Here is a 21,665-nt window from a genome sequence, read left to right as displayed (position 1 = left end):
GTTTTCATTGTCTTATTGATTAATTTTTCTTTTAGTCTAATCTTGGATTTTAACTATTATTTCATTTTTAGTAGGTTTGTTTGTGAAAATGAAAAAAAAAAAAGGAAAAAAAAATATTCGCTATTTCCAAGGCATAAGTTTTGTGTTTAAGAGAAAGAAAAATTATAAAAAAGAATAGGTTTCTTTTAGTCTAGTTTTTCTAAGTTAATTCTATCTTTTGGATATTTCGTTATTTTATTTATTTAATTTTTTCTTAGTTTTGGTTTAAAAATAGTTGATTAATATATTTATTTTGGTATTTTATATATCCTTTTAATGGAAAAGAAAAATAAAAATGGAACCAATGATGGTCCGCCACTTGGCAAAATTTCACATTATCCACACAAAAAAGCATAATTCATTTTTGGAAGGGAATATTCCCTTCAACTTTCAAAATATTTTTATTCATGTAGGTATTTTGGGAAAAGAAAAATAAACAACACACTCAAAACCCTAACCTACACACCATATAAAGATCTCATTATAGACCCTAGAAAGGGGGCTAGCAGTCATCACTACCTGATTTTTCAACACATTAGCCGCCACCTCCGTTACAGCTCCACTCCAAACACTATTAATGACCACCAAGCTTTCACCTTTAATACAAAGCTCTCATCTTTAACCAACAAAACCATTTTGTGACCATCTACTTCTATCAGAAAAACCAGTAAAAGACTAAAAAAGAAAATAATTGAGGTTGAAGGAAAAGCCGATGAATTTTCTGTTCGTGGTCTCCGATCTTAGTCTCGATTTTGATTCAAGTTTTGGCCTTTGCGGCTCTGTACTAGTATGAGATTTCCTATACTAAATTGAAGTTACGATTTTGCTTCGCTTCATTAAGGTCCGTTTCTATTTCTTTGCAAACAACTTCGCAGGTGTCCTTTAAATGAGCTTCTGGTTGTTTTTTCGTTGTGTTTGATGTGCTCTATGGGATTCATGTTCATATGCACTGAAAATGATGTGTTATTCCATGTGTGTTTGGTAAATTTAATGGCTATATTTGGTTGTGATTTACTGTTACAAAAGGATACGAAGTAGGAGTTTGATCTTATGATGAAAATAAATTAATCCTTTGAGGTATAATTATAATAGCCATTTCACAAATCCATGCTTAATTATTTTGGGTCAACTATAGGATTATCGTTGAAATATTTAGTAGAATTAGTTAAAGAGGAAGCTTAAGTAACTTTTCTTTTGTTTTGATCCACATTTTGTTGAAAGTTCTTTTATCATCACTGTTGATAGATTTTTTGAATGAGTTAAGAACCAAACATTCTATTTGATTAGAAAATTAGGACAAATGATGGGCATTAATAAGGTTTATGTGCATGTCTAAACTAGTGTGAGGCTATTTAGTTTCTAATGGTTTTGAATATATTCTCTTATTGCTTCATTGATTCAGGCTAGAATATTTGGGCCGTGTAACTAATTGGGCCTAGACATTAATTTAATTCCCAAATAACTAATTAATTGAGAGCCCAAGCAAGATGGGATACGAATTTATTTTAAATCCCGTCGCAAAGTTGAAAGAAAAGAGTTGAAAAAAAATAATTGTAAGGGAGCGAGATGAGTTGCGAACACGTATTAAAGCCCGTTGTCAAAAGAGCGAAAATAACAACTGAAACCCCGCTGTCAAGAGTAAAAGAAAAGAGCGGAAAAACCAATTGTAAGCGAGCGAGATGGGTTGCGAATTTATTCAAAACCCGTTATCAAAAGAGTGAAAATTAATAATAACCGAATAATTTATAAGTCTCGGGTTTTAGAGACAAATAATTGCCTTTAACGCTAGATGAGCTTTAGGCACGTTTCAAGATATTTGTTTCGATTAAGAATGCGGTTACGCATCTTATTTCGAGACGTTTTAAACAACTCATGGATGCGGTTACGCACCTTGGCCAATGTCGTTTTAATAATTAATCTTGTTTCGATTAAGAATGCGGTTACGCATCTTATTTTGAGACGCTTAAAAGATCCGGAATGCGATTACGCATCCGGGTTAAGACTAATAAAAGTTCAACAATAAAAGTACGAGCAAATCAAGGCTCAAATACATAATATATTCAAAGATTAATTTAAGCTAAATATAAGTCGATAAAGCGACCGTGCTAGAACCACGGGACTCGGGAATGCCTAACACCTTCTCCCCGGTCAACAGAATTCCTTACCCGATCTTCTGTTTTCGCGGACCATAATAAAAGAGTCATTTCCTTTTGATTAGGGATTCATAAGGTGGCTTGGAACACCAAAATTCAATTCCAAGTGGCGACTCTGTAAATAAAATAATCCCTTTTCAAAACCGTCACTTCAAATGGAAAAACCCTTTAATAATATAAAACTTGCGCATTTATAGCGCGGGGGCCCAAAAAAAGGGGTGTGACACCTAACTGTTGGCCAAACAATCAAGCAATTATGAACAGAATTAAAGAAACAATCAAACTTAACAACTCATATTAAGATAAGAAATAATCACCAAACATCAATAATCATGGTTTACCACAACCCTAGAACGAGAAGTTTAGCTCCACGTAGACATGGAGGAAAAGCAACAAATCATTCAAAGAAAATATACAAACTAGTAATAAGGAGAAGAAAAGATAAAATCCAATAATCTCCGGCCTCCACGGCGGCTCATACTCTCTTTAGGTCAAAAGTTCTCTATTCTAATGTAAAAACGGCTATTTATAAGCTTGGGAAAATATGAGATAAGTGGGCCCAATCCTGATCAACTTAGGAGAACTGACGCCTCTTGTGCTTTGGTCATACGTCACATGGCCATCGCATGACTATGTCTGTGCATCCGCTGTGCTCTGCACAACCAATGCATAACAGGTCTGAGAATTAGAAAGGGGTATTTTATGCGTTGGGTGTGCGACGCACAACCAATGCATGAGACCCTTCAGTGGTCGTATTTTGCCTTCAAGTGTTGCAACCTCCTTCCGCTCACTCGTCCAACCCGCACTGCCTCAGAATCAGCCAGAATTGCTCAGATTACCCTTCATTGGTCCTTATTATACCCAAAAGACTTCAATGTGACCTTCTTTTCTTTTTCCTCTTCTTCAATTTTGCTCAAAATCTCTTCATCTTCACACTGTAGCATTTTTCAACTTAAACCACCTAGATTCCACAATAAAGCACAAATTAGTCCCATATCACATAGTTAATAGATGTTAGGTGTATTTAATGCATTTAGCTCTAAAAGACAGTATAAGTATGGGTAAAAGATGGCGGAAAAGTGTATAAATACACCTAACATCATATATCTTAGCTATATGAATTCATTAGGGATGAATTCAAGTGATAAACTGTCGTTTTGAAGTCAAACCAAAAGGTGGAGTTCTTAAGGGCTTCTAAATGCATCCAAATCTGAGATAGTTTGCACTTATGTACAGTTTTACGGTATTTGTGTTAGGAATTTGAGAAAACTAAAAACATGATAGTTGTAGGTCTTTGAAATACCTTTCCAACGGTAGGTCTCCCAGCTCCAGAGAAGCTATGTACAAAAGGGTATGACTATTTTACTGAGAAAAGGTCGGCAGTCTCGTCGCAAGAGTGTCGCGATCAAAACATGGTTCTGACCAAAATATTGCCTTATTCGGCACCATTGCATGGTAGGGGTGCCCCAGGTGGTCTAATCCGCGATGGGTCCATGACGTAAGGGTGCCGCGGCCCGTTATTTTTCTGGTTCCAAATTTTATAAGTTTTCCACTTCGTTATATTCATTCCCATTTCGTTTTGGCCGACTTTTTGAGAGGAAACAACCCTAGGGTTTCCCCAAAACATATAAGGTAAGTTCTTGATCAATTATCATCATTGTTTCATCAATCTAATATCAAATTAACTTTAGCTCATCTCTCCAAATCCTAGATTCTTAAAAACTCAAGAGAGGAGAAGAATGGGCGTGTAGAACTTCGTCTAAAAGGTATGAACTTCAGTTTCTCTGATTTAATTAATGAATTTTAGGCTAGTATATATTATACTACACGATTGGAATCCACTAATGATTCACATAAGGTTCAAGAACACGTTTATAGGCTTAGAAGAGCCCTAGTTTTCAAAACGTATGAATAAAGCTTTAATCTTTCTCATCTAAATCCATTGTAGATTGATTGTTGAACCTTGGGAATTCCTTTTTGGCTAGCTTTTAGCGGGATTTGAGGCATGCCCCTTTTTGGACATACTCTTCTAAATGGTTTTATGAACTCTTTGGTTGTAGTTTGTGTGCGTGAGGGACAAATCCACATTAAACCTTATTTGTACTATATATATATATATATATATATATATATATATATATATATATATATATATATATGTGTGTGTGTGTGTGTGTGTGTGTGTGTGTATTCTTGATTGTTTTTCCCTTTAAAGGATGATTGAAAAGTTAGATATAAAGCTTTGGTGTTTGAATCGGAATTAACCCATAAGGGATGTGTAACTTGAAAATTGAAAGGTTTGACTATCTCATGTGAAGGTTCTTGTCATGCCCCGAACCATGGACTAGGCATAATACGACACTCGATGCCTGAGTGGATGTGACCGAGCAAACCACATGGCTTGCTGACTAAACATGGGCATGAACAGATGCGAAATAACTACGAACATGCAAACGTTAAGTAAAGCGTGGGATCATAAATCATAAGTCTGAAAATACCATAATATCATAATGCAGAATAGTCTGAATGAACATAATAATAATGAGCCAAAATGGCTAGAAGACTGTTACACCCCGTATCTTCGAAGAAACACTTATCAAATTTGAAACATAAGTATGTTGAGTTGTGGTTAAGTAAAACCACTTTGGAATATAAGCAAGCATTATTAAGTATATTTAATGAGTGAATGATGTATATAAGTTATAGTGGAAGGTTTTATAAGGAAATGAGTGGAAGAAATGGAGTAGTATAACTTTGGAGAAAGGATGGTTAAAGTTTCGTGTGAAAATTTCGATCCAACTTGAGGGAAGAATATCTCTTAGCATATAAAGTGTTTTAAGGTGTTTTAAAAGCCTAAAATGAAGTTCGTCGAGTCTAGTTTCTAACGCAACAAACCTCTCATCGATAGGACATTGGAGTAAAGAATTATGGACGTTACAAGTTCGGCTGACAAAGTAAAAACGCATGCTACAGTAACTGCTATAGTACCGACCTGCTACAGTAAATTGCTATAGTGACCCGACCATAATTTGGACCTTATAAAAGGGGATAAACCCCATTTTTTTCACCAAAAAAAAAAAATCAGATTGAGAGCAGCAACACAAAGGGCAATTATGTCATAAAAAGGTTGAGGGTTTGAAGTGATTTTGCTTAATCAAGGCTCGGATAGTGCGTAGTTGTGATCACGGTATTATTTTGCATTGGATTTGGCTTGGATTCAAGGTGGAATCTTGAAGATATTATCATTTGGACAAGAAAAGGGTATGGATCTTTCTCTTTTGGTATTAGTTAAGGCTTATTTACGAAGATAAAGTCGTTAAATAATTGTATAGTAAGTTGGTTAGTTATGGAAGTTGGAAAACAGCGTGTGGGCTGTTTTATGGCACATGTTGGTGTTGAAAGTGATATTGTTAATGTTGGTATTGATGTTGTTGTTGTTGGTTGCTGAATTATGATTTTGCGCTAGGCATATAAACATAGGAGATGCTGCTGAAATTTCGGTAGATTCTAGAAAGATTTATTTGAAGGATTAAGACAAGCGTATAAAGGTGAGTCTAACAATAGTATAAATTTTCTTGAATATAAATTTATGAGCCTGGGAGGATAAGCATTGAGTAGTTAAAGTTAAGGTGACCAAAAAGGTATGTTAACGCTAGTCCCCTTTCCTTCAAAGGCATGATTCTTATATTATTGTCTTCCTTATATTTCCATGACCTTCTTACGTCCCAAGAGTTGAAAGCTCAAGATTATTAAGAGTTCTGTATGAGATAGATATGAGATGTGTTTTATGATAATAATGATGTTGATGACTCAATTTCTAAAGATTCCAAGTTTATGAATTGACGCTTTATGAGATTTATGATCTTATTCTATGTTTTCCCTTGATGTTATTCATTATTGATAGTCTCACCTCATAATGCTAGTTCCTTCAGGGTGAGACATGACGATCATGTTGTTCCATAATACAATCGGAGGTTACCGACCTTACGTCACTCCGATAGAGTTACAGTTTTTACTTGAGCTCCTATGCATGCTTCATGTTCAGTATATGATGATGATTACACCGTGCCTAGATGGTCGGGCAGCACCGCTAAGGCGGGCGGCTTATACACCGTGTCTATATCGCACGGGCAGCACCACTAGTGGGCGGCGTGAGATGGTTACCTCAGACGCGAGAGGCCCGGACGCGGGCTAATGATTATGCTACATATATGTATATGAGAAATGTTTTCTTTAAAGTTAAGCATGCATGGTATCTTCCTTAAGAGGCAATCATATGTATAGGTTATTTCGTTACCTCATGTTATGCTCCATATGTCATATTATATTATTATTCATACCTTACATACTCGGGACATTATTCGTAGTGACGTCCTTTCTTGTGGACGCTGCATTCATGCCCGCAGGTTCAGGTAGTCACCCGGACGAGCCAGACAGTAGGATCTCCTCCCAGCTGCAGTTTGTGCGCTCCACTCGATCCGGAGTTGCAGCCTTTTGGTATACTATTTCTGGTATGCAGATATATGGGTATGGCAGGGCCTTGTCCTGTCCTTTTTGTAGTCTATATTCCATAGAGGTCTGTAGACAGTGTATATATAGTGGGGGTCGTCATGTGCTTTCAGTTGTCCCTTAATTTTGTGAATAGTATATACGGTGACCAAGTTGGTCTGCATTGTCATCCTCTGCTAGTTTGCTTACATATGCATATCCATAGGCATGTTTCGTGGAATTCTGAGGTAAGATCTATTGTATAAATGCTACTGCGAACGGTACCAGTGGAATATCAGTCAAAGTGGGCCACCAAGTTGTTTAGTATAGAGTGGGAGTGAGTTTAGGGGTGCTCGATCTGTAGTGGTCTGGTGCTCGTCGCTGCTCATCGGTTTGGGTCGTGACAATGACTTTGAATACCTGACATAACATAACTGACTAGTCTATGAAACCTCTGACATGAATCTGACTACTAAACTGTTTACCGGGACAAGGCCCCCGGCATACCTTGACTACATGACCGAAATAACATAAGTAAAGCTAAAACCCCGAATAGAATGGGGCTCACCAAAAGCTGATACGTGCTGAGTCCTAATGTACTCATCCGTCATCCAGTAAATCTGCATCGTGAAATGCAGGCCCCCAAGCAAATAAAAAGGGGGTCAGTACACTTGAATTGTACTGGTATGTAAAGCTACTGAATGAAATAGACATGGCACATGAAATAATAGAACTCAAATTGAAACTGAAACTGTAAGCTGAACATGAACATGAGCATCATCTGACATGAATAAATGTATAATGTGAGTAAAACGTATGTATGTATCTGGTGGGACAGAAGTAGTATAACCGACAGCATAGAATCACCACGTGGGTACGTGGAGTTTGGTACCTGGCCCGACCAACAGAGCAGCCCCACACCTTTCCAGGGTATGAGACATAAGCATGATATGAAAATGGATCCAATTCAACTGTTTGAAGGTATTGTCCTAATCTGGGTGGAGCGACGCTTCCTACGTTGGCATACGTAGTTTCAGGCTATCTGAGCCTTCTCGGTAAACCTATGCTACTCCCAAAAATATGAACAGAGATATAGTTGGCATCTAGGCCAATGGTTTGTATAACATGGCTTGTAATCATGACTTGGAAACTTGATTCATAAACATGACTTGTAAACATGATTCGTGGCATCTTCCTCTCAACAGTGCTTTTCGAGGCTCCATTGTATGAAAACGTGGATGCACGTAGTATTTCATGCAAATATACATAAAAGTTCATATCTTGCATTTAAGAACCCATGGAACGCAAAGTATGGGTTTTCATGGATTATGGACAGATTCTCAATAACCTAATAGAATATCAAGAATACAATAACGAATTATTAATACAAACATGGTATATCATGGTACATGCACTTAGGGTTATCTTGAACATATCTAGAACCCTAGTCTTTGATGAGCTTTCGTATAATCATGGAAGAACATGGCGTAGGGAAGAACAATGATGCTCCTCACGTAGATAGAAGCCCTACATACTTGTAAATGCTCCAAAACTGTAATAGAATTCCAAAAGCTTAAAATTTGAACCTTGAGATGGGTTTTCCTATAAAACCTAGGCTAGGAATGATGAACCCTTGTTAGATTACATGAATACATGTTAGAATTGATTTGGAGGGGCTTGAAATGACTTACCTTGATGTTTTGGATTGATGGGAGAAGAGAACCTTCGTGTTAGGGCTTGGGAGTTGTGAAAACTGATTTTCTAAAATGAAGTTTCGTATTTATACTGATTGCTTTCGGGGAGGATTGATGTTGCACTTGACGGTCCGAGTCTTATTTTTGACGGTGCATCATTGACGGTCGGTCGAAGTGTCAACGGTCCATCGATTCGACCTTACTGTTAGTTGTCTGAGAAAGTCCAGAGAGTTTGCAAAATGAGATTCCTAGGGAAGGTGCATTTGACGGGCCGTCGATCAATCGACGGTCCGTCCCTCTGGCCGTTAAATGCCACCTGTAGAACTGAGTCTTGTTTTTCTACTTAAACTCCCCCTTTTAGCTTCCGGGATCCCTGAGTCATAGACGCGGCTTAGTTTAAAGGTACGAGGTGTTACAATATCTCCCCTTTGGGATCATTCATCCTCGAATGATAGGTCATGGTTAAGATTAGGACTGGACATTACTCGAGTACATGAACGTGAAGGAAACATGACATGAAACATGGAGATTGAATTAACATGACATAATTACATGGAAACATGAATACTAAGACAAGGAACATGGGCACTGGATACATGACATGAGTATGAAACATAAGACATGGCATGGATTATTGAAGGGTTACCTTGAGCGTTCTCTGCTTGCTCTTCAAATAAATCGGGATATCTGGATTTCATGTCTTCTTCGGCTTTCCATGTAGCCTCTTCAACTTTCTGAATCCTTCACAAAATTTTAACTGAGGCAACTTCCTTAGTCCTCAACTTGCAAACCTGACAATCAAGGATTGCTACAGGGATCTTTTCATAGGTTAGGCCCTCCTTAACCATTATAGTATCAGCAGGAACAACAAATGACAAGTCTCTCACACATTTCCTCAGCATAGACACATGGAATACTGGATGAACAGTAGCCAACTTTTATGGCAATTCAAGGTTATCAGCTACTTGACCAACCCTTTGCAGGATTCTATAAGGTCCAATATATCTGGGCTAAGCTCCCCTTTCCTCCCAAATCTCATAACACCGTTTATGGGTGAGACTTTAAGGAATACCCAATCATCAACTTGAAACTCTATGTCTCTTTGCCTCACATCTGTATAAGACTTCTGGCGGGTCTGAACCGTTCTCAAACGCTCCTGAATTAACTTGACTTTCTTCATAGCCTGATAGACCAAATCTGGTCCCAACAACTCTGCTTCACCAACTTTAAACCAACTAATAGGTGATCTACACCTTTGCTCATACAAAGATTCAAACGGTGACATCTTGATACTAGCATGATAACTGTTATTATAAGCAAACTCAATGAGAGGCAAGTGATCATACCAATTACCTTTAATATCTAGGACGCATGCTCTTAAAATGTCCTCAAGAGTCTGAATGGTACACTCTGCCTAGCTGTCTGTCTGAGGGTGGAAAGTTGTGCTGAGGTTCGCCTTGGTACCCAATCCCTTTTGAAATGATTTCTAGAAGTTCGTTGTGAACTGAGTACCACGATATGAAATAATAGACACTGGGGTCCCATGTAATCTAACAATCTCGCAAATATACAACTTGGCATAATCTTCTGCTGAATCGGTGGTCTTAACTAGCAAGAAGTGCGCTGAATTAGTAAGTCGGTCCACAATTACCCAAATTGAGTCATGTCTACGGGATGAATGAGGTAGACCTGTTATGAAGTCCATATTTATCATCCCCCATTTCCAAACAGGAATATAATATTCTAAGCCAACCCACCAGGCCTCTGGTGTTCGGCTTGCACTTGCTGACAATTGGACACTTAGCCACAAAATCTGCTACCTTCTTTCTCATATCATTCCACCAATAAATCTCTTTAAGATCATGATACATCTTAGTGGCACCTGGGTGAATGGAAAACCTGGAGTTGTGAGCTTCTGACATAATTCACTCTCTGAGCCCATCTACATCTGGAACACATAATCTGCCTCGGTACCTCAAGGTACCATCATCTCCCCTTCGTTCAAAAGTTGTTGTCTTATGCTTGTGAATCCCCTCTTCCAGCTATAACAAGTAGGGATCACTAAACTGCTTCTCTTTACTTCTAGCACTAAGGAGGAATTAGCTCTGTTTTGAACAATAACACCACGATCTTCGGAGTGTAGGAGTCAAACTCCTAGATTAGCTAAGCGATGAAATTCTTTTATCATAACGCTCTTATCTGCCTCAACGTGAGATGGACTTCCCATGGAATTCCGACTAAGGGCATCGGCTACTACATTCGCTTTTCCTGGGTGGTAGAGGATATCCATATCATAATCCTTAAGCCATTCGAGCCGTCTTCTCTGCCTAAGATTCAACTCTCTTTGATTGTAAATATACTGCAGGCTTTTATGATCAGTGAAAATATCAACATGCACTCCATACTAATAATGACGCCATATCTTAAGTGCAAAAACCACGACTGCTAATTCTAGATAATGAGTCGGATTCATAAGTCTTAAGATGATGAGATGCATAAGCTACAACCTTACCATGCTGCATTAAGAAAGATCCGAGACCAATTCTGAAGCATCACAATATACAGTGAACCCTTCGGTTCCCTTTGGTGGCATCAAAACTGGAGCAGAAATCAACTTTTTTTTCAACTCTTCAAAGCTTTGCTCGCATGTATTTGACCACTGAAACTTAACATTTTTACGAGTCAACTTAGTCAACGGAGCTGAAATAAAGGAAAATCCCTCTACAGAACGTCTATAATAGCCTGCCAGACCCAAGAAACTTCTTATGTCGAAAATTGAGGTGGGTCTAGGCCAATTGTTTACGGTATCGGTTTTCTGAGAATCAACTTTCATGACTTCAACTGAAATCACGTGCTGGAGTAACGCTAATGACTTGAGACAAAATTCACACTTTGAGAATTTAACATAAAGCTCACGATCCTGAAGTGTCTGCAACACTATTCTGATATGTTCTGCGTGTTCAGTCTCACTACAGGAATACACCAAAATATCATCAGTGAACGAATAAATCGAGGTAAGGTTTGAAGACCCTATTCGTAAGATCCATAAAAGCAGCTGGTGCGTTGGTCAATCCAAATGACATGACAAGAAATTCGAAATGACCATAACGGGTTTTGAAAGCGATCTTCGGAATATCAACTTGCTTAACCTCTAACTTATGGTATCTTGATCTGAGGTCAATTTTGGAATAGCAGTGGGCACCTTCAAGTTGGTCAAATAAATCATCTATCCTGGAAGAGGGTATTTGTTCTTAATAGCGACCTTGTTCAACTGATGATAATCAATGCACATGCATAAGGAACCATATTTCATTTAGACAAACAAGATTGGCGAACCCCAACGTGAAACACTTGGCCTAATAAATCCATTGTCAAGGAGATCTTTCAACTGGGCTTTTAACTCTTTTAACTCTGCTGGAACAATTCTGTATGGTGGAATAGATATTGGTTGAGTGTCAGGAAGTAGATCATTTCTAAAGTCAATCTCTCTGTCAGGAAGATCTCTGGGAAGATCTTCTGGGAAGAACTCTGGAAACTCATTAACGATTGGTGTGGACTGAAGGGCTGGAGTCTAGGGATCTGTAACCCTGACTCAGACTAAGTGATAAATATACCCTGTGGAAATCATCTTTCTTGTTGTTAGATAGGAAATAAACCTACCCTTGGGTACTACTGAATTTCCCTTACACTCTATAACTGGTTTGTTAGGAAACTCAAATCTCACTATTTTGATTCTACAACTCACTGTGGCATAACATGAAGATAACCAATCTCCAACTCTGCTAAGTCGGCTATGGTTCTGCAGTGATAGACTAAAACTGGGCAACCCCTATAAATACGTCTAGTTATAACTAATTCCCTAACTAGGGTGGACACCTCAAAGGGTTCATGCAACTTTTCTGGTTCAATCCCAAATTTCTTAGCAACAAATGGGGTCACTTATTATAAGGTGGATCCTAGGTCAATAAGGGCATAGACGTCACAAGTGAAAACTATTGGTGTACCTGTGACAACATCTGTACATGCCTATGTATCCTGATGACCTACTAAAGCATATAAGCGGTTTTGACCTCTGCCTGCATTTCTAGACTTAGACGCACCATGCCCTGACTGGGCTTGAGAATTTCAAGGTGCCGCTGAATTTGTGGACTGAGCCACATTACCTCCGATACCCTGTCTTACTGATGGACAATCTCTCTGAAAATAGCCCTACTAGCCACACCCATAGCAAACATCTATATCCATGCGACATACCCTGGGTGTCTCTTACCACACTTGCTGCAAATCGGAATGTCATAAGTCTTCTGACCCACACTAGCCTGAGAATATGAGTAAGACGACCTGGAATTCTATCTCTTCTGATCAATCCTGAACTTTGGGGCTAGGGCACTAGCTGTAGATGGAGCAGGTCCTACTGATCTGTTTTTTTGAAGAATTTCCTGGCTCAACCTCCCCCATGACTGAAGTTACCTGCAGATTTAGCTCTTTTATTGAATTCCCTGTCCTTCTCTTTGTGAAAAGCTTCCTCTTCCTTTAGTCTTTCCTCATTACCTTGCACAAGTGCAACCATCTTGGTGACGGTCATCTTGTCATTTTGAACAGTAATATTAGCATCACCATGCAAATCTGGTATAAGCCCCAACACAAAATGACTAACTATGATCCTCATATTAGGTAACATATACTGAGCATACCTAGCCAAGGAAAGAAACTTGAGATAATATTCATTCACACTCATACCATTCTTCCTGAGTCTCTCAAACTCGTAAGCCTTCACCTCTCTAACCTTAATTTGCTAGAAGTGGTCAATGAAAGCATCTAAAAACTCATCCCACGTTTCTGGAGACGCATCTTCCCCGCATGACTGCTCCCACTCTCATACCAAATAAGGGCAACATCCTGCAATTGATAAGCTCCCAACTCTACTGCCTCTATCTCAGTAGCATGCATAACCCGAAACACTTTCTAAAGTCCATCAATGAAGTTCTATGATCTTCCTCATTTTTAGACCCTGTGAACACTGGAGGATTTACGTTCAAGAATTCCTTGGTCCTTGAACTGTCCGATCCACTACTAGCACTAGCGGTAAGAGCCCTTTTCTGGTGTTGGGCTTGATTAGAAATAATCTGGGTGAGTAGCTGAATGGCTCCCCTAACATCCATGTCAGTAGCATTGGGCTGTAGAGTAGTGATGGTACGAACCTCCACAGGCCTCTCTGTAGCTGGGATTTAGGTATCTAATGCAACTCTCTGAGTCTAAGGCTCCACTACAGGAGTAACGTTAGCGGTAGCCCTCTAAATGGTAGGTGTGGTCCTTTTAGTGTACTTCGTTTTCGCAGGAATTATCTGAAATACATAATACGCACGAGTTAAAGGAATTCCTGAAAGCATAGCTCTAACTGCACGATTCTAGAGTGTGAAAGAAGTGAGAAGATCCTAGATGTCTTGGTGGTCAACTGTTTATATGTGTGGGCCCACTTGTTACACCTCGAAAAATTTCATGTCGTTGTGCGGTGAACAGGCTAACATAAGTTAAGGTGTATATGATGTCTCTACCAGTAAGAAGGGATAATTGATGATTCTAATTAAGATTCCAAAGACATTTGAAGGTAGAGAAGATCGAACACAGTGTACCAACAAGTTTTCCTTGTGATTTACGGGGTTAGAAGTTGAACAAATCGAATCGACGTAATCTGAACGGATTCAGGAAAATCTTCAGACACCAATCAGTACTGATGGGCCGTCGACATATCGACGGACCATCACTGTGCACAGTCAATATGTTTCTGCAGACTGAGACCTGCAGGCGCCAGTCGACGGGCCAAGTTGCTGGACCGTCGACCCGACCATTAGTATGTTTCTACAATCAGAGATTCTCAGGTGTAAGTTCACGGACCGTCGACAGGTCGATGGGTCGTCGACCCGCTCGTCGAACCGCTTTTCTGGAACTTTCCAGTTCCAGCTATAAATTGACGAGTCACGCCCCAAATTTTCAGATTTCATACTCTCTCCAAGTCTTGAAGGTTCTAGAATACTTCTCTCATCATATTATCATATATCCAAGGGAAATCAAAGAGTAAATACTTAGAATTAGTAAAAATCAAGCATATGGATGCTCACTAGGGTTTGTAGAGATCAAGAAGTCCTTTTGTATTGAAGTGAGGTTTTCTTCAAGTGAAGTACTCTCATCCAAAGTCCATTCTTACATCATCAAAGGTGAGTATTATGTTCAATTCGTGTTATTAAGAATATTGAGAGGTTAAAAGACTTAGATTATGGAAGGGAGGAAGATATGGAGTGCAATTAGGGAAATAATGATATTCTTGAATAATGACTTAACTTGAATAATAGCTCTTGACGTGTTGTGAGTACAATCTTGTGGTGAATAATACAAATGATGTTAAAGGAGTATTATATGAGAATGAATATGAAGTTGTATTATAGATATAGTTATGGGTGATTTTGAAGGTGGCTTTAAGAAGTAAACAATGTTTAACTTAAAGAATTTATTGGCTATGTTGTTATGAGTGCTCTTATTGATGTTTGAGGGTTGTCTTATTTTATGGAGGAAGTTGTTGAAACAAAGGAAATGTCACCAAATTTTCATTGACTCTTAATTGATTTAGCCTACACTTAAGTATGTTTCCAGTAGTCTAATCCTCGTACAAATTCTCATGAAGGTGGCATCGCGAGCTCGAAAGGCAAGCAAGTAGACAATAGCGTTAAAAAGATATAAATATATGTAAGGCTAGCCCCCTTCCTTTAAGGCATGACTTCTTTCTATATTTCCATGACCTTCTTACATTCCAAAAGATGAAAGCTAAAGAGTATTAAAAGACTCCTACGAGATGGAGATGAGATATGTTCCTTGAAAATGATATGATGCTAATGATCTTTACATGATTCCTTGATGCTATTCATCATGGATATCCTTGCCTTATAATGCTAGTTCCTTCAAGGTGAGATATGACGATCATAATGTTCCATAATGTAATCGGAGGTTACCGACCTTACGTCACTCCGACAGAATTACAGTGCTTACTTGAGCACTTATGCATACTTTATGATAAGAATATATGTATGATTACACTGCGCCTAGATGGCCGGGCATGACACCGCTAAGGCGGGCGGCTTATGATTACACCGTGTCTAGATGGCCGGGCAGGACACCACTAAGGCGGGCGGCTAATGATAACACCGGGCTTACTTGGCTGGACATGACACCACTAATGGGCGGCGTGACATGATTACTCCAGACGCGCGAGGCCCGGACGCGGGCTAATGATGTTATTGATTCAGAGAACTTATATATATATGTGTGATATGTTATAAAGGTAGAAAGTGATCATGCATGATTCCGCCTTGAGAGGCAAGCCGTTACACTCATCTTTTCTTCGTATACTTTCTATATTCCCTCATTATGTTGCTATGTACGCCTTACATACTCAGTATATTGTTCGTACTGACGTCCTCTTCTTTTTGGACGCTGTGTGCATGCCCACAGGTAGACAGGGAGACGACCCCGAATTTAAGAGCCAGATCAACTTGCCCAGGAGCACTTCCCTACTCTGGAGGTGTAGTTTTGACATATATTCTTTTGTGTATACATATTCGGGAACGACGGGGTCCTCTCCCGTCCTTATGTTCAGTACTCCAGTTAGAGGCTCGTAGATACATATGTGTGGGTAGTAGATTGTTACACCCCGTAGCTTCGGTATGTTAGGATTCGTTAGGTATTAGCTATTCAATTGCAGACATCGAGTTATTGTCGAGAAGATGCAAGATCGCTAATTATACTGCACATGAGAGTATATGCTATGGAATTATATGAACCGTCAACGTGAAGCTATGCCCAACTACAATTGCAAAAAGGTCATATCAGAAAGCCAATAAGGAATAACGACAGATGAAGTGATCGTCGGTACAAAGAAATCGAAGCTATATATATATATATATATATATATATATATATATATATATATATATATATATATATATATATATAAGAGAATCGTAGTGGAGTAAGAACTACCGTAATCCTATGCTTCTGGGTTTGTATCGCGAGATTTGGGAGCGAGAAGCACGAAAAAGTTGTGGCAGGAGCCCCAGGGATTTAGCTTGAACTCGGATTATAAGTTTGCCATAAGTATAATGGTACTGCGAAGGATAGTAAAGGGTGAAGAACCATTATGTATATATGTACTTTGGATCGATGGAAGTTGTCTTGGAAAGGAACTGGGAGGAATAGTTTAAGAAACACAACCATTATGCCCACTAGCGACAAGGTCATGTTGGATAAACACTCGGAATGCAAGGGTAAGAGAGATGGTGACAAGGATGTAAGGACTAATGAAGTTGACCAATGAACTACAAAGAGTCAGTATAGTGTATATCCAAGACTAATAGATATAAAAAAATAGTAGCCTGAGATGGCACCGAAGGAGTAAACGCAAAGAGGATCCATATATGAGAAAGGTAATTGCCCACTAACAGGGAAATAAGGAGCGAGAAAAAGAGAATACTTATAAGATGATGAGTAGTTACGACACGGCAAGTCAAGGCTACAATAATGGAGATAGAACGAGAGCGAGATGCTAGTTAATTTCCAACTATGTACATAAAGACAAAAAAGTGAAAGAAGCTGATTGAAGGCAATACAAGAGTTAAGGGAAGATGAGAAGAGACTGAACCAAGTTATGGTCTAGGCAAACGGTAATCGGACCCTAAGGGAAGAATAACGGTTCTAAGGAATCAAAGACGGTGTTGTGGGTTGACAATACTACAACATTAGAGGACGAATGTTTCTAAGGGGGGAAGGATGTTACACCCCGTAGTTTCGGTACGTTGGGATTCGTTAGGTATTAGCTATTCAATTGCAGACATCGAGTTATTGTCGAGAAGATGCAAGATCATAGGTGCTCGTGTTACGATTATAAGAGTCCGAGTTCACGTAACAGGTTATAGGAGGATTGGAAAACCAGTGAACTAAGGAGATTAAGCTTCCGAGGCTTGAAGGAAAATTGGGCAAGGTTTGGTACGAAAATTTTGGTCTAATTGGAAGAAATAATATGTTTTAGTATATTATAGTTTGGAAGTGAAACAAAAGTCTAAAGTGGAGTTCGGGAAGTCTAGTTTCCAACACAACAAACCGCTTCTCGATAGGACATCGAGGTAAGGAGATATTGATGTTACAATTCGGGCTGGCAGACCAGAAAATGGTCTGCGCGAACGCGCCAGGGAGTGGCGCGAATGCGCAGAAGGCCAAAGGCCAACACAGCGCGAACGCGCCACCACGAGGAGCGAACGCGCTAAATAATTTTTAGGCCCGGGTTCAGGATGAAGGGTATATTATAAGAATGTAATAATTTATCTATATATATATATATATATATATATATTTGAAATTTGGAGACCATATGGGATGTTTATGAAGTATTTTGGTGTTGGAAATATTATGGTTAATGTTGGTATTGTTGTGGTTGTTGTTGGTTGTTGAATTGAGAATTCGGGCTAGGCATATAAATAAGGGAGATGCTGCCCGATTTTCGGCAGAATATAAAATAGTTTGATTTGAAACTTGGAACAAGTGCGCGATGAAGAGGCTAACGTTAGTGTAAATCCTCTTAAATGTAGACTTGCGAGCTTGGACAAATAAGCGTAGCTAGTAAGAGGCGGAACAGGTATGTTAAGGCTCATCCATTTCTTTCAAAGACATGATTCCTATGTTATGATTCCATAAATGTTTCCATAACCGCCTTGTTTTCAAAAGCTCGAAGTTCATGATTTTTAAAGCCTCTTATGATGTTAAATGGAGTATGTTCTATGATGATTGTGACAATGATAATGATTCTCTTCTCTTGAAACTCCGAAGCTATGATTTGAGGGCATTATGAGATTATTGAGCCATTTCATGAATCCCTTAATCGTACTTATTGTTGATAGTATCACCTCATGTTACTCGTTCATTTGAGGTGAGATATAGCGATGATAACGATTCCATTTCCAGTGCTACCTAAGTTTATGATTCTCGAGACTCCCATGACGTCATCGATTTCATCTTGCGATGGTTGATCCTTCAAGGATTGATGATAATGGTAATGCTAATGACGATGTTGATTTCATTTATGCATATATATATATGTGTGTGTGTGTGTGTGTATATGTATCTATGTATGCCTTTCATCCCACTGATCAGCTGGGGATAACATCGAGTCCCGCAAGGGCCGAGTACGGATAACATCGAGTTCTGCAAGGGCCAAGTACGAATAACATCGAGTCCCGCAAGGGCCAAGTACGGATATGATAGATGTATGTATAGTAAGTGTATGTGAATACATATGTATGTATGTTGTGTATGGCATGTTCTTCCTGTAGACGAGTAGTTTACATGACAGCGATCTTAAGAAGAGTACGAGGTATAATTACTTACTTCATCTTATGTTTTCTTCTCTCTGATATCATACTACCATTCATGCCTTACATACTCAGTACATTGTTCGTACTGACGTCCCTTCTTGTGGACGCTGCGTTCATGCCCGCAGGTGCAAGTAGACGAGATGAAGGTCTTCCGCAGTAGGCTGCTTTCAGGTACCAGTTTGATTGGTGAGCACCATTTCTTCCTGGAGCATTGCTTAGTCTATATATATATATATATCTGTGTGTATGATTTTGTCCAGGGTATGTCGGGGGCCTTGTCCCGACTTGTATGTTATACCCCGTATATTTATACATCGAATTATTCGTAAGTAAATCGACTCAAGTTGGAGGCGGAATTATTTTCGGACATGAAATGAGAATCTTTAATTTTCAGTTTTAATTAGAACATAAATTGTTTATAAATTTTACTTAGTATAAAAATATTATTAGAGATTAGGGATTAATTAATTGTGCTTAGATTATTAAGTGTAAATTAATAATTAATTAAATTAATTAAAACTAATTAATTAAGTGGGCCCTACCCAATTTTTTTAATTTAATTGAAAAAAAAATAAATGAAATGAAAATGTTAGGCCACCAACTCATGCCACATAAGGGGCACGTGTGGGGCTTAGAAGCCTCACATATATACCCTTAGGCATTCATCAAATATCATTCATCAAACAAAAATTGAAACAAAACAAAGCAAAGAAAAAGAAAAAGAAAGAAAGGCCTCTAGGCCAAGGAGAGATTTGCCGAGCAATGGAGGGTTGAGGGGGAGAATTTATGCCTCAAAATGTTGAAATTATCCAAGTGTTTAGCAAGGTTAAGGAGCCAAGTTGATTGAGGTAAGATTTAATCACTTTTTATACCCATTTTGGAGGCAATTTAAGCTTGTATAAATTGTAGGTATGTGATGAATATAAGAAGTTGTAGATGTTGGTGTTGAAAGATAAATTGAGCCGTGTAGGGGCTGTTCTAATTAGGCATGGGAAATTTATTTTAAGTTGCGTTATAGTTGTGATTATGATGGATTATATGGCGAAGGGATTAGAAAGTTAAAATTGAAGTTATGTTCGTATGAACATATTATTGTTTTTGTTGAATTGAAGGAGTTGAAAATATAATTGTATCCATATATTGTTGTTGATATTTCTGTGTCAACAGGAGAGCAATTGGAAATTTGGGATAGGTGAACATATAGGGGAAGTGCTGCCGGATTTTCGCTAAATTTTAGATAATAGAAAACCCTAAACGGGAGTATATATATAAACTGAAATGTAAGTTCTATAGAAGAATAGGATATGGATTTGTGGACTAGAAAATATAGTTACTAACGATAACGTTACTCTTATATTAAATAGACTAAAAGAGTGACGAGACGAACGAGTTACGAATAGTCGCAAACAGGTATGTAAAGCTGTCCCTTCTTTCTTTTGGCATGTCCTAGATCTAAGTGAAATGATATGAACTTTGGGGTAACTCTATTCCTATACTTTGGATGTAATTTACGATTTTATTTACTTAGAGATGTTAGAACTCCCGAGAGATTGTGCCTCCCTCTTCTATTCCCTGGATGTTGAATACTAGTCGATATACATCCGTTTCTATTTCTAGGAACTTTATGACAGTTTGTGGTTGGATTCCTATAAGATGTTTCATACATTATTGACATATGACTATGGCTTCCAAGCCCTTTGCTATACATTGTGATAATAGTCGAGAGCTAGCTGATATGCCCTGAATAACATTCGAAAGGTATTGGACATGACCATTGTTCTGATTTCTAAATGATAACTCGCATTGATTGTTCCATTGAGTCTTGATAATGATCTAAACTGCATATGGTTTCTCACTACTCTGCTCGTGCATGCCTCAATATGTCTTTCACCGAGTCCCGGGCCAGGATCTGTTATCGTGCACATTTCCACTGCATTGTTCATCGAGTCCCTCACTAGAGGGCCGGGTACGGTATATATATATTATGGTGTTATGCTGTGCTATGGTGTTATGTTGTGTTATGGTGTTATGCTGTGTTACGGAGTTATACTATATTCTGGAGTATGCTGTGTTATGGCGCCAAAGACGGGGTGGCGACCACGTTCACCGTGTCCCATAATGGGGCCGGATATGATATATGACTTGACATGCATGATTTATGTTTCAAAAGCAAGTATTTTGGTATCCTGATTATTGTACTCATTTTTCGTACTTCTTATTTCAGTTATGATCCTGTTTACTGTATTCCATGCTTTACATGCTCAGTACATATTCCGTACTGATCCCCTTTCTTCGGGGGGCTGCGTTTCATGCCCGCAGGTGCAGATACTCGTTTTGGTGATCCGCCAGCTTAGGACTCCCCTTCCTGCTATCTTGGAGAGCTCCGTTGTTCCGGAGTCTAGATTTTGGTACAGACTTCCTTTTGATGTATATATGTATATGTTGTCTAAGGGTATGACGGGGCCCTGTCCCGTCATATTTCACTGTTGAAACTCTTAGAGGTCTGTAGACATGTATGTGGGTTGTGTCCAAATAGGGTCAGTTGTGCTTATATGGTCATTATGGATGTTCTAGCGCTGTAGCAGCCTTGCCGGCTTATATATTTTATCGTTTTGTTGTGGCAGCCTTGCCGGCTTGCGTATATAATTGTTCTGTTGTAGTAAGCCTTGCCGGCTTGCATATATCATCGTTTCGTAGTGGCAGCCTTGTCGGCTTGCGTAATATTCTGATGTGTAGTGGCAGCCTTGTCGGCTTGTGTAGAATAATAATATATATCGTGGCAGGCTCGTCGGCGTGCGTATGTTATTAAGTTGTGATTGATTGAGGACCTATAGTATTAGTCTGACTATGTTGACAGGTACATATGGGTGTCCAGC

The 21,665-nt window shown here is 38.8% G+C and overlaps 1 long non-coding RNA gene across 2 annotated transcripts; it reads left to right on the top strand.

Annotated features, from left to right (window-relative positions):
• Nucleotides 1-500: 500 nt before the first annotated feature.
• LOC132603512 (uncharacterized) lies at nt 501-21,417 on the top strand. 2 transcript variants are annotated; one of them, XR_009568362.1, is made up of 4 exons: nt 501-880; nt 6,599-6,703; nt 18,915-18,975; nt 21,109-21,417. It is a non-coding gene; the product is annotated as an uncharacterized LOC132603512 (long non-coding RNA). The 2 variants fall into 2 exon arrangements; XR_009568363.1 differs by lacking the exon at nt 6,599-6,703 and having other exon boundaries at nt 503-880.
• Nucleotides 21,418-21,665: the final 248 nt, after the last annotated feature.

Source organism: Lycium barbarum, chromosome 7, assembly GCF_019175385.1.
Source record: "Lycium barbarum isolate Lr01 chromosome 7, ASM1917538v2, whole genome shotgun sequence".
Lineage (NCBI taxonomy): Eukaryota > Viridiplantae > Streptophyta > Magnoliopsida > Solanales > Solanaceae > Lycium > Lycium barbarum.
This window is presented reverse-complemented; position numbering and strand designations above follow the sequence as displayed.